The sequence below is a fragment of the Polyodon spathula genome, chromosome 1 (genome assembly GCF_017654505.1).
Source record: "Polyodon spathula isolate WHYD16114869_AA chromosome 1, ASM1765450v1, whole genome shotgun sequence".
NCBI classification, from domain to species: domain Eukaryota; kingdom Metazoa; phylum Chordata; class Actinopteri; order Acipenseriformes; family Polyodontidae; genus Polyodon; species Polyodon spathula.
In genome coordinates, this window is record NC_054534.1 from 65,492,457 (window position 1) to 65,504,896 (window position 12,440).

General features: G+C 40.6%; 1 long non-coding RNA gene across 2 annotated transcripts in view; it reads left to right on the top strand.

The window, feature by feature from the left end:
- The first annotated feature begins 436 nt into the window (after positions 1-436).
- Positions 437-12,440, top strand: part of LOC121321008 — a 32,861-nt gene continuing 20,857 nt past the window's right edge. For both annotated transcript variants that reach the window (XR_005950904.1, XR_005950903.1), the window contains exons 1-2: positions 437-735; positions 1,994-2,086. This is a non-coding gene — a long non-coding RNA (uncharacterized LOC121321008). The remainder of the gene's footprint in view (positions 736-1,993; positions 2,087-12,440) is intronic.

Below are 12,440 nucleotides of genomic sequence, written 5' to 3' on the forward strand. Positions count from 1 at the left end.
TTCCAAATAAAAATATTGTCATTTAGAGAATTTACATATATATATATATATATATATATATATATATATATATATATATATATATATATATATATATATATATATATATATATATATATATATATATATATATATATATATATATATATATATATATATATATATATATATAATTTCTTAATCCTAAAATTCTAGTTGGTACAAAACTTTTGGCCATAGCTGTACAGTGATAACAAAGAAATATAGTTTACAATATGTATATATGTTATTATATTTTTTTCCTCAATTTTAGCATATTTTTAAAACGTAGAAAGTATAAACTTTTTTTCGAGGAGAATGCTGCCTTTCTATTCGCGAATATACGGTTAAACTAAGTGAAAGCAACAGCAGAGGCGGCTCTTAACATTTCTTTCAAGTTACAGAGATCATTATTCGATAGTGCATTGGATTGGGGAGAACAACTGTTCAGCTCAGTGACAAACCCGGAAGGTTATGGGGATCGATTACATGTTCTGGTCTGGTTAAGAGTTACAATCACGATTTGCAACGGTACATTTTGTAAAAGTATTATGTGACTATTCTGATCTACGACAATGTTGGATATTACTAGTGAAACAAATTGTAGATGTGTGCTGACGCGGTGAGGTGAACAAGACGGGTCGGATGAGCACTTTCCTTCTACTGATCACTATCACGTTCATTAAACTTCATCTTCTGCACCGAAATTCCAGAAAGGTAAACTTTTTTTTTTTTTTTTTTTCATACAAATAGCATTTTATTCTGTGAAGATTTCACTGAATGCTGTAGCTGCTACAACTCTTCATAATGCAGTCCGGACCAGAGAGCATTTTGAGAATAGCAGATATCGTCACTAAAATGAATCTGTGCAACTGTAACCATATAGCCAGTGTTGTAGTGCTGTACTTAGAACCACGCTGTTTACGGGTCTCCGTTTACACATGCGTTACCGTATTTGAAAGAGCTAGCAAGTGTACCAATTCATTACAATTCATTACAATACCCGATTGTCGCAATTAATACAAGCGTGCTGTATATTGCATGGTTTGATCCAGAATCAGCTGGTCTCACTGTGTTATTTATTGCAGCCGCTTAAGAATGAATGATACGGAGGTTTTGAAACAGTGCTTATTTTTTCTACTTGATTTGTGATATATGGGTTCCAATTTTTGAGACAATCATGATTATGAAAAGGATGTACTGTACATTTAACCAACGGCAATGTAGCTGTTTTTAATAATAATAATAATAATAATAATAATAATAATAATAATAATAATAATAATAGTAATAGTAATAATAATAAGTCACTTACAGCACATATATTCAAAAGTAAAAAACAAAACAAATGTCTGTGGTCAGTACATGGATAATAAAGACTGTAGGTTCCCTGTCTCAGTACACAGCGCGATACCATATTCTTCCACGTCTGCACACTTATCAGCCTTAGCAGAAGGAAAAGTAGTACATTATCAAGTCTGACCCTAAATAGGCCTCAGCTAGGGTTTTGCTTATTATCACAGGTAATAAAATGTGTAGATTGAAAATAATGCAATAGGCGGGCAGTTTCATCATGAAATTAAAACGTTTTTAAACGGTTCTTTTCCATTGTAAGTGACGTCTGTCAGCTTACAGCATGTTAAAGTCGGAATTTGCAAATACAATTATTCAGAGAAATTTAAAGTGTTTGCCTACCTGGATTACTATTTACCATACCCAATAACTACTTCAGAAGGAAATTCCTGTTTGTGCAATCAGGGCATCTTCTAAAGAAAACTCCAAAAAGCTGATCTGTGAAAAGGTAGGGAAACTTATGGGGGGTGCAGTGGGCTTCATTTATTGCACACAGCCAAAAGACAGGATATTTTATTTTATTATTATTTTTATTATTATTATTTTAGTAGTCGCCAATTCATTTTTACCCCGTTTTTCACCCAACTTGAAATGCGCAATTGTATTTACTCTCATCTCACAGCTACCGTCTGCTTTTTGGCTGGAGCTGTGAAGTCGTCGGCTTCTGTTTATCTTGTGCCGGGCAGAGACAGAGAGAGAAGGGATCACTTGTCAGGTAAGTTCACATGGTTTTTAAAGTTGATTTATTTGTTTATGGAATTAAATTTAAGTTAACTAAGTCCCTGCTGAACTGTAATGTCATGCAGTACGGGATGAAGAAGTATTATTTAGTTTAGCTTAATATCCGTCGAGGCAATGTTTTAAAAAAATAGAATAAGAAAAAACAGTTTCACTTTTATTTTCTCAGTATTGCTATTTAAAGAAATTTCATTAAGCACGCTTGGGAACTTTGTCTAACTGCAAGAGGCAGAAGAGGGCTGTTTTTTTGTTTATTTTTTGTTTGCTTGTTTTTTTTTTATGGCAGTACTTTGTGTGTGTGTGTGTGTGTGTGTGTGTGTATATATATATATATATATATATATATATATATATATATATATATAGCAGCTCTTGAGCCTATATTTTAAGTTTTAGACCGCATTAAGTAAACAAACCAGATTATGGGCATGCATTTATAGTTATCTCTCTGGGCAAGCCAGAATCTCAGGGGATAGAAAAAAGGCAAGCACGTAATTCTGAAAAGTCTTGCTTAAACAATACTCAAAACATTGTGTAGTGATTTTTATATAGATTGTATATGTTATCAAGGCTCACGTGAACACATACATAATTACAGCTATTCATTTTTTTTTTTTTTTTTGACATGTACATTATTAGAATCTTTCATAAAGTGGGAAACCCTTGCTAATAGAGCTTCCCGGTAGATGACTGAGGTTTTGTACTGCCCCTTGTAGATAAGCCCAGTCCTCTGAGAGTGCATGGCTACCCGCCCAGGTGGGGGCAAGCCGACATTGTCAAACACAACCTAGACTTTATCCGCAATCAAGTGTGACAGTTGCTGCCTCGAGAGGGCCTGTCCTAGCGTACGTATTACGTGACAGACAAAGAGCTGTTCAGAATGACGCAGAGCTCTTGTCCTATCCACGTACCACCTCAATGCCCGCACTGGGCAGAGGGTGTTCAGTCTCCTGTCCTCTTCCAAAGAAAACAGAGGTGGATGGAAAGACTCCATTTCCACAGACTGGTTCATGTGGAAGGCTGTGATCACCTTAGGGAGGAAAGCAGGGTTTGTACATAGTGACACCCTGCTGCCATCATCCCAAATGTGTATACAGGAGCTGTGCACCGACAGCGCCTGTAGCTCACTGACCCACTTTGCGGAGGTGATAGCCAAGAGGAAGGGTGTCTTCACAGACAGATACTTCAACTCTATGGGGTTTATGGGCTCAAATGGGGCCTTCATGAGAGCCTCCAGTACAGTATCAAGGCTCCATTCTGGGAGAACATCCCTCCGCGGAGGGCGTAATTGCCGAGTAATTGCTGAGGCTGCTGAAGTTGGGGTGGAGCACGTTGTGATGGCTGCCTTCTTGAACGCTGTTGCTTGGGTCGCCACACCCTGCTTTCCCCCAGGCTTACGGGAGGGCCCGGTTGCTTGCTTTTACGGTGGTCTGCAGGCGGTGCCTCAGGTCACCCAGCGGAGCCTTGGGGACCAGGACCATCCGGGTTATAATGTGCGCCTGGGGAGACTGCCAACGTCTCGACCTGCACCATGCTGGAGCGCGGGGAGGGGGGAAAGCAGTCACTTGCAATTAACAGGTTTCACAGGATTTCAGGTTAAATACACCTGTCTCTGGGAGGAAGGAACATTCAAAACCAGTACAGAATAAAGTTCTTCAAAAGCACCAATCAGGGTAGGATATAAGAAGAGAATATGGCACAACTGTGAATATGTTTAACTGGGAGACACTGTGCGTACGGCAACAATAGCCCGGGTGCTTCACAAAACTGTCCTTTATGGGAGAGTGGCAAAAAGAAAGCCATTGTTGAAAAAACTCACATCAGATCTCGGCTAGAGTTTGCCAAAAGGTATGTGGGAGACTCTGAGACCAAGTGGAAGAAGATTCTATGGTCTGATGAGACCAAAATAGAGCTTTTTGGTCTCAACGTTAAGTGTTGTGTTTGATGCAAGCCTAACACCGCACATCATCCTGAGAACACTATCCCTACCGTGAAGCATGGTGGTGGCAGCATCATGCTATGGGGATGCTTCTCCGCGCCAGGGCCTGGAAAGCTCATGAAGATAGAGGGCAAAATGAATGCAGCAAAGTACAGAAAAATCCTGGAGGAAAACCTGCTGAAGTCTGCAAGAGACCTGAGACTTGGGAGAAGATTCATATTCCAGCAGGACAGTGACCTCAAACATACAGCCAAAGCTACACTGGAGTGGCTTAAAAACAAAAAGGTAAATGTCCTGGAGTGTCCCAGTCAAAGCCCGGACCTCAATATATATATCTCCCCATGTGTTGCTACAGCTGTTTAACATATTTGTATTTTTTTCTTTTCATTGTTAACATCCTGAAAATGTTTTACACTTATAACGTTACTCTCTGTTTCAAATGTCTTTAAAACAAACAAAAAAATGTTCCGTACCCCATCATGGATCATTATTACCGTGTTACCTGTTTGACAGTGTGGGCAGTAATCCTTACACTGTCGAGCATCCGATGCATACTGATCACTCATCCTCAAAATTGCCCTTGCATGACAGCATCTTATAAAATGAATTCCATATCTATGCAGGGTAACCTTTGGAATCATACAGTGATGTACAGAACACCACCCCTTGTTTTGCAAACTAACAAGGATTGATACAGCAAAGGAGTTACAGCACTGCTTCTAAGCTAGTATTGATTTATAAAGGCTGTTTTGTTTTCATTGCACCCACTCACTTCTTTATTACCAAAATAACTGTTGTGTCACAAATTTTTATTCAGTATTCTCAGAAGTCTTTATCTGTGGATGGCAATTAATAGTACAGGGTGTTCTTACACTGTTGGGTCACTGGAGAGCAATTCTTTCAAAGTGGTCATCCAGTTGAAACACAGACTCATTAACACCAGAAACAGCCTGACTCCAGCAAGCCCTGTCAAACTGATAGGAATTCCAACCTCACTTAGTTGCTGTCTTCACTCGCTTGCCACTAAGCCGGGGAAGAATTGCTCACCAGAGCTTATAAAAAATACTGCATAGGGTAGTGTGTGTTAAATAAGAATGTAATGCCCGCCCTTGGTGTGGGTTGGAAAAACACCTTGGGCTTCACCCTCTGGATTTATGTAGCATCCAACCCCTCAGGTGGGCATTGAATTTTCATTCACACACTACCACATGCATTATTCTCTATTTAATGGAACGGACATTGAGAGCAGTTTCTGCCTGTGAGCATTTTTGGAGAAAATCACTATCAATTACACGGTTCTTACAAATATGTATTGGATAACTTTCAAAAAGAAGGTCCAGGATGCTATAAAGTATATTTCCTCCATCATGTAAAAAGTACTGCAGTACTATTAATACTATAATATTTTGGCACTGTAGGTTTGCATTAGTAAGCACACCATGTTATACAGTACAAAAATACTTAATTGTACTGCACTACACATATGGAAGTAGTGCATTTATGCACTAAAACAGGAGAAAAAGGACAGCTCCCTAAGACACCCAAACTGAAAACTCTATACCAAAGATTCTCGCTAGAGCAAGGTGGCACTGCAACCACAAAACAGCGGCATGCCCTGCAAGTATTGCCATTTTATTTTTTCAGCTGTGCTGATTACCCGAGACAGATAAGTGTGTAATTCTTCTCTATATACCTATTGTTACCGCTTTTTAGCTTGCTTTTAAGTGCTATGTATTTATATTACAGAATCGCTGAAGCAAAATATTGTTCCAAGCTGTTTTATTGTTGTTTTTAGTCTGTGCTGGTCAAGTCCCATCACGGCCTTGTGTGATGTGGGAAGCCTGTGACTCGATTAGCCATTCCTTCCCAGGATCCTAGTACATTAGACATACTCGCTCCAGTTGGAGTATATAAAAATATTTTTCTGTAAATATTATTTATTATGTATAAATAAATGTAAGAATATTTTGTGGACTGTGTGGTTTCGCTTTCGTTTCCACCGGTGTGTACCGTATTTACTCGAATGTAAGTCGCACTTTTGTGGCCAAAATAAAAGTTCAATTTTGGGGGGACCGTCTTGGATTCGAGGTTTTTAGTTAGGGTACCAATTTACATTTGCGCATGTCAATTATTCTGGTGCACTTAAACAAGAACAACTGTACACAGTACTGCCCACTACAGTAATTACTCTCGGCACAGTATGAACAATCATTTATTTATATATCTTTCTGTATCTGGAGGAGCAGAAGAAACAGGAACACTAAGGTATGTACTGCTTAATGGCAGATTCTCCATCGCTCTCTGATTCTCTAACTTACTGTTATTACGGTCTGCGCCTGGTTTAACTACGGGAACCCCACTAGTGTAAACTCCAAAGTCCGAACTCAAACCTAAAATGAAACACACGTTTCTGTCTGATTTTGCTTGCGAATTTGACAGTCAGGTTGGCCAAATTAAACAAACGAGGACAATAAAGCAGACTGAAATAAAGTTCAAGGTAATCGAACCTTTGCCAGATATCATAAACTGCAATGACTGTCGTTCAATACTCAAAGTAATACATAATATATAAAGTAATAGAGTAGTTGATGTAGTCTGATGCTTTAATGTACAGTAATACAGTAATGTTCCCTGCTGGCACCTAGGAATTAAAAAGTAATTGAACTGATAATTATTGTGTTTTTTTTTCATTAAGAGTTAAATGTGACTTGCAATTCATGGTCTCTTTTTTTTTGATGTCCGGGTGCGACTTGAATTTGAGTAAACACGTGGGGCAAAGGGGTGAGTGATTACAGATGTGCGCAGTGCAGAACGGATACAAACAGACAGACAATGATTTCCAGGTGCAAGGGTGTTTATTGAATTAATTAGCAATGTCCAGAGCCTTATGGCGAACACCTATAAAAAATAAATGTTATAAAATGATCCAGCGGCGTGTATCACTTTGTTTGTAATCCCCAGGTTTGACCCGTAACCAAAAGTCCCATTCTTTTGCAGCAACATGTAACACAAAACACAGACACAGGTACTTCAGTGAGTGAATTAGTGCTCCTGGTGAAAAGACAGTTCTCCGTGAAACAAAGGGAAGTGCTGGTGTCCAAATTTGATGCTGGCCTTCGGCTACAGCTCCGGATCGTGTTAGTCTAAATAACAAACAACAGTTTTTACTAGACAAACAAAACAAACACAACACTCGCATTTCTCGTTACGCAGGGTCTCCTAGGTTGTTTCTAACCATTTACAAAGAAAAAGATCACTTACGATACGCCCCCTGTTTATACCCTTGGCCATGACCCCTAGATTAACGAGCATATCTGCTCCTCCAATCCTCGGATGCCGTGCCATCTCCCGCCCGGGGTCATTGAGCTTGTGTGCTGTAGCTCCGCCCCCTTCCTAAATGACCGACTTCCACCTCCCCTAAGGAATAAATTGTCAAGCCATTTAGTTAAGGGTACTCCATTCCTTTTTCCTAGTTCCCTCCCAGGTCGGGAAGGAGATCTAACAATAAGCTTCGTTCATTCTCTGTCACAACACGGTATATATGTTTTTCATTCTTACAGAGAAGTAAGTATTGAAAAATTCCGAGCAGCTATTGTAGGCGTTCATACTAGCAGCTGAGTGTCGGTACCGAGTGAACCTGTCACAGTATCATTGCAGCTGTACTATCAGCCTCCACTGATAGGTGCCGGTACCCTATTCAAAATAGGTTAAACAGTACCATCCCTGGTCCAGTACCATCTGTAACATACTGTACAGAGGCGTTGCTGCTTGTGTTAAGTTTTGGGTACAAGTACTGTATACCGCACCAGCCCTGTTAAAGTAAGTACTGTATACAGGAGCTGCAGCTCTTGCCTGTTCCACAGCAGCGTTGCTGCTTTAACAGACACGTCCAGACTCGGCAGGTGCGTGGTCTAGAATGACAATGGAGGGGCGTAGGGGAGGTGTAACACCATTGCGTACTAATATGCATACAGTGCTGTCTTTAACAAGCTGAGGAAGCAACTGTATAATTTTTACTGTACATTGCTTGCTATTTGCATTATACCGGGGTTTTATCCCTGTGGCACATGCAGCCAGCCTACATGGCTAGTACCAAGCAGGCCTTGTTGACAGTCCATTTACTGTCTTAATGGTGTATTGGTACAGTTTTTACTGTACATTGCTTGTTATTTGGGTAATACCAGGATTTTATCCCTGTGACTCATGTAAAGCTGGCCTGTCTCTCTAGTACTAAGCAGGCTTGATTGACAGTCCAGTTACTGTGTTAACAAGCGGAGACAGCAATGGTACATTCTTCTGTATGTTGTTTGCTGTTTGCATGATTCTTGGGTTTATCCCTGTGATACATGCAAGGCCAACCTGCTGCTCCCCAGCCTGCCTATCTAGTACCAAGCAGGCCTTATTGACAGTCCAGTTACTGCTTTTAACTCTTACTGTACATTGCTTGCTATTTCCATTCTACCTGGATTTTATCCCTGTGACACCTGCAAACCAGCCTGTCTGTCTAGCACTAAGCAGGCTTGATTGACAGTCCAGTAACTGTTTTTAACAAACTGAGACAGCAACTATACATTTCTTCTGTACAATGCTTGCTGTTTTGCATTATGCCTGGTTCTTATCCCTGTGACACATGCAATCCAGCCTGCCCAAGCAGGCCTCATTGACAGTCCAGAGGTTGGGTGGGGGTTTAGGGAGAGATGAGGGTCTGGAGGTAGCTGGGTGCAGTCTGGTCAAGGCATCGGTAGGCGAGTACAAGAGTCTTGAACTGGATGCAAGCAGTGATCGGGAGCAGTGGAGTAGCATGGGAGAAGCGAGGCAGAGAGAACACCAGGAGGGAGTTGCAGTAGTCTAGGTGGGAGAGTACCAGTTGGTAAGGAAGGGTTGGATTCTTCGTATATTGCTCAGGAAGAATCGGCAGGTGGATGCAGGGGTCCAGGGTTACACTGAGGTTCTTGGCTGAGGAGGAGGGAGAGAGTGTGATAGATTCCAGAGGAATGGAGAAAGAGAGACCAGAGGAGGGGGAAGATGAGGAGGGGAAGAAAAGGAGGTCAGATTTAGAGAGGTAGAGATATGGGAGGGGATGGTGGGGTCGTCAGCATAGAAATAGTATGAGACACCATTAAAAAGGAAGAGGGGGCCCAGGGAGCGGGTATAGAAAGAGAACAGGAGAGGACACAAGACTGATCCTTGGGGGATTCCTGTTGAGAGAGAAGGTGAGGTGTTGAGGTTGAGCCACACCAGGTTACCTTGTAGGTGCTGTCAGAGAGGTAGGAGGAGAACCAGGCCAGAGCAGTGCCAGAGATTCCCAGGTCAGTGAGACAGGATAGGAGAATTCAGTGATCAACAGTGTCAGAGGCAGCATGGGCAGAGTTTAGCGAGTTAGTGACGTGAGCACAGCGGAAACCAGATTGGAGAGGGTTGAGCAGAGATTGGTTAGGCAAGAAAGCAGAGAGCTGGCGGTGTACTGTCTGCTCGAGGGTTTTAGAGAGGAAGGGTAAGAGGGAGAAAGGATGCTAGTTTTGGAGGGAGGTAGGGTTAAGGGAGGAGTGGGGTGATAGAGGCATGTTTGAATGTTTACTTTACACTAAATTTGGAAGGCAAGAACATCAGGCCAAGCCACAGGGTGAACAGCGACCCTAGGGGTTTGCTGCCATATGTCCAGGGCCCATTCTCAGTGAGCCATCTGAAGTATTGGCATCAGTACACCACAGACATCTAGGTGTTTACTACTGTTCAGATCAGCTACTCACTGCAGTTCAAGCACAACCCCCCCTGCCTCTCAGGGCATGACTGCCGAAGACTGTAAACTGAGGTCAGAGAACCATTGGCATTAGCGTATTATGTGGACAGAACTAAAAGCTGGAGGCAGTCAACAATTTTTTTGTATGTTATGGAGCTAAGTCTCAGGGACAGGCTCTGTCTAAACACCGCCTACCAAAATGGATAACAGGTGCAATACAGATTACGAATGAAATAGCTAATCTGCCCCCGCCTGGGAAGCTCACCGGCCATTCCACCAGGGGTCAAGCGACTTCATGGGCTTTGTTCCAGGAGTCATCCCATATGTTTGCCAGGTTCTATCAGCTAACTGTCATGGACCTGCAGAATCCTGGATTTGGCACAAGAGGCGCTTCCCAGTCCACCCTCACGATAGAACATTAGAGGCGAGTCCATCTTCATGTATTCATTGGAACATTACTGTTACACAAACGGTTAACTAGTATAGAGTTTTCAGTTTGGGTGTCTTAAAGGGAAACACCCATTTTGTAATGGTTAATATTCCTATTTCAGGGAACCAGGGTTATGATAATATCGCAACGTTATATAGCGTGAAAATGTTTATTTCTTTGTTGCGATTGTCACACCTTGAGAGCAATTAATGAGAAAATTGTTGTCTACTGCGTAATCTTTGCAAAGAATATTTTTCTGCATATGTTTTTTTACATAAAGAAAGCAACCCCCAGAGAACTCTCCACTCTCATTAGATGCACTTGTGTTTTTCACATGTCACAACTGGCACCGGCACAGAAGGTTGAACACTCAAGTTCTATCAATACACTGTAAGTGATGTAATTAAGTAATTAAGTAAAAACTGCTTCATTACAAAATGTTTTGTTAAACAACTGAAGGCTTTAGTTATATATACAGTAATAGCGGCTGGTGTTTGATTGAGAACATCCAGGTGATCCTGTGTATCGTTTCTCGAGTCAAAAATGGTTACATTTCTTATTTGCAAAAAAAAGAAAAAAAATGAAGGAAGGAAGAAATCACAAGAGTCTACAGAAAGTGGAAAGCAAGAGAAAGTTATGCGGAGGCCCTTTGCATCCCTTTTATGTTGAATTCAATAAAGAGTTTATCATTGTTAGTTATTATAGTTTTATCTTGAAGTTAATGTATTGTTAGCATTTTAAATGGCACACATAATACTGTTGAGATGGGAAGTGTGGCAGGGCAGGGCAGATGCCCTGCTGCTGTAAATAGTGTGTGTGTGTGTGTTTGTGGGGGAGGGGGGCGGGATGCAGGGATGGGGTTAAATCTGTACCAGCGATCGCAGGTATGGCCATTCCCCAATTAGGTAATTGATGTTAATTGCGGAGTGGCCACATGTATATAAAGGAAGCAAAATCCTTTGGTGCTGGTGCTGGTGCTGGTGCTATGTTTTCTTCTTTTATTTGAACCTTTTATTTTGGCCCCTGTGTTTTGTTAAATAAATGTGTGCATATGTGCTTAAACTGCAGCTTTCTGTCTCTGGGTCTCTTTCTTGCTGGTAGCAGCTTGGGCTTACAGGAAGTAAGCAGAAACGTGATAAACATTTCGGTTTATTTATAATTCTGCTGAATAGAAAACCAATGCATGTGTTTCTGAAGAGATTCCCAAATGCTGTCTCTGGATTCTGGGCATCCAGAGACCTGTAATTAAAAGTTTTAGTGATTAGGCTTACTGTTAGGTATTCTGTCGTAAACCAGTAGTTTGTCAGTCCCAAACTAACATAAATTATATATTAAATAAACAGCGAAAATAGTAAATGGGTTCTTGAGACCTCCAGGACAGAAAGGGTACAGTTTTAAAAAAAAGGCTGAAAACCACTGACTAACTGTGTTAACATCACCAACCAATATGATGATGATGAATGAGCTGGGGCCTCAAAAATATTATTTGATTGATCTGTCCTGAGTTAATTTACTATGTAATATGCACATATGAACTTCAACAGTGCCCTTAAAGTTTTCAATCTGTCATTCTAAGTGTTTTTATTGTTATTATTGACAAACATCTCTTGCACTCATTTCCATGCTGTGCTTATCATTGAAGGCCGCATCTGTGAAATTGTGATTATATACCATTTGGCTTCACTTCATGCCAAGTGGTATACCATAGGCATTTTACACAAAGTTTCATTTGGCTTCCCATCCATGCTGCAAAACAATAACAAAACTAAACACAGCTACGCTGTCATACAATAAACAATAAACACAACACAGCGGTTCGCCATCACCTTCAAACAAAAGTAAATAATAAATAAACATAAAAACAGTACAAGGGCGGAGGGGAAGCCCTGTTCTAAAATAAATACTGTACAGGGCTGCTTGCCCTGTTACAGGGGGATTGAGACATAATTAAAAACAAAACAAAACTAGACTAACATAATTTAGAGGTTTTATTTAACATAATGTAATGAAAGAAACTACAGAACAACATCGCAAAGGTGTACCGGAAGCCATAATAGTTGTACAGTAGAGAAGTAAAAATGTCCCAAATAAGCGGCTGTCCCAATTAAACGGGAGGCATTTGAGATTACCTTAGTTACACTTTTTGGTTTATAAATGAAAAGAAAAAGAAGGAAATTACATCACATTATGATTACATGTTAAATACATCATTTAAAGTTTTT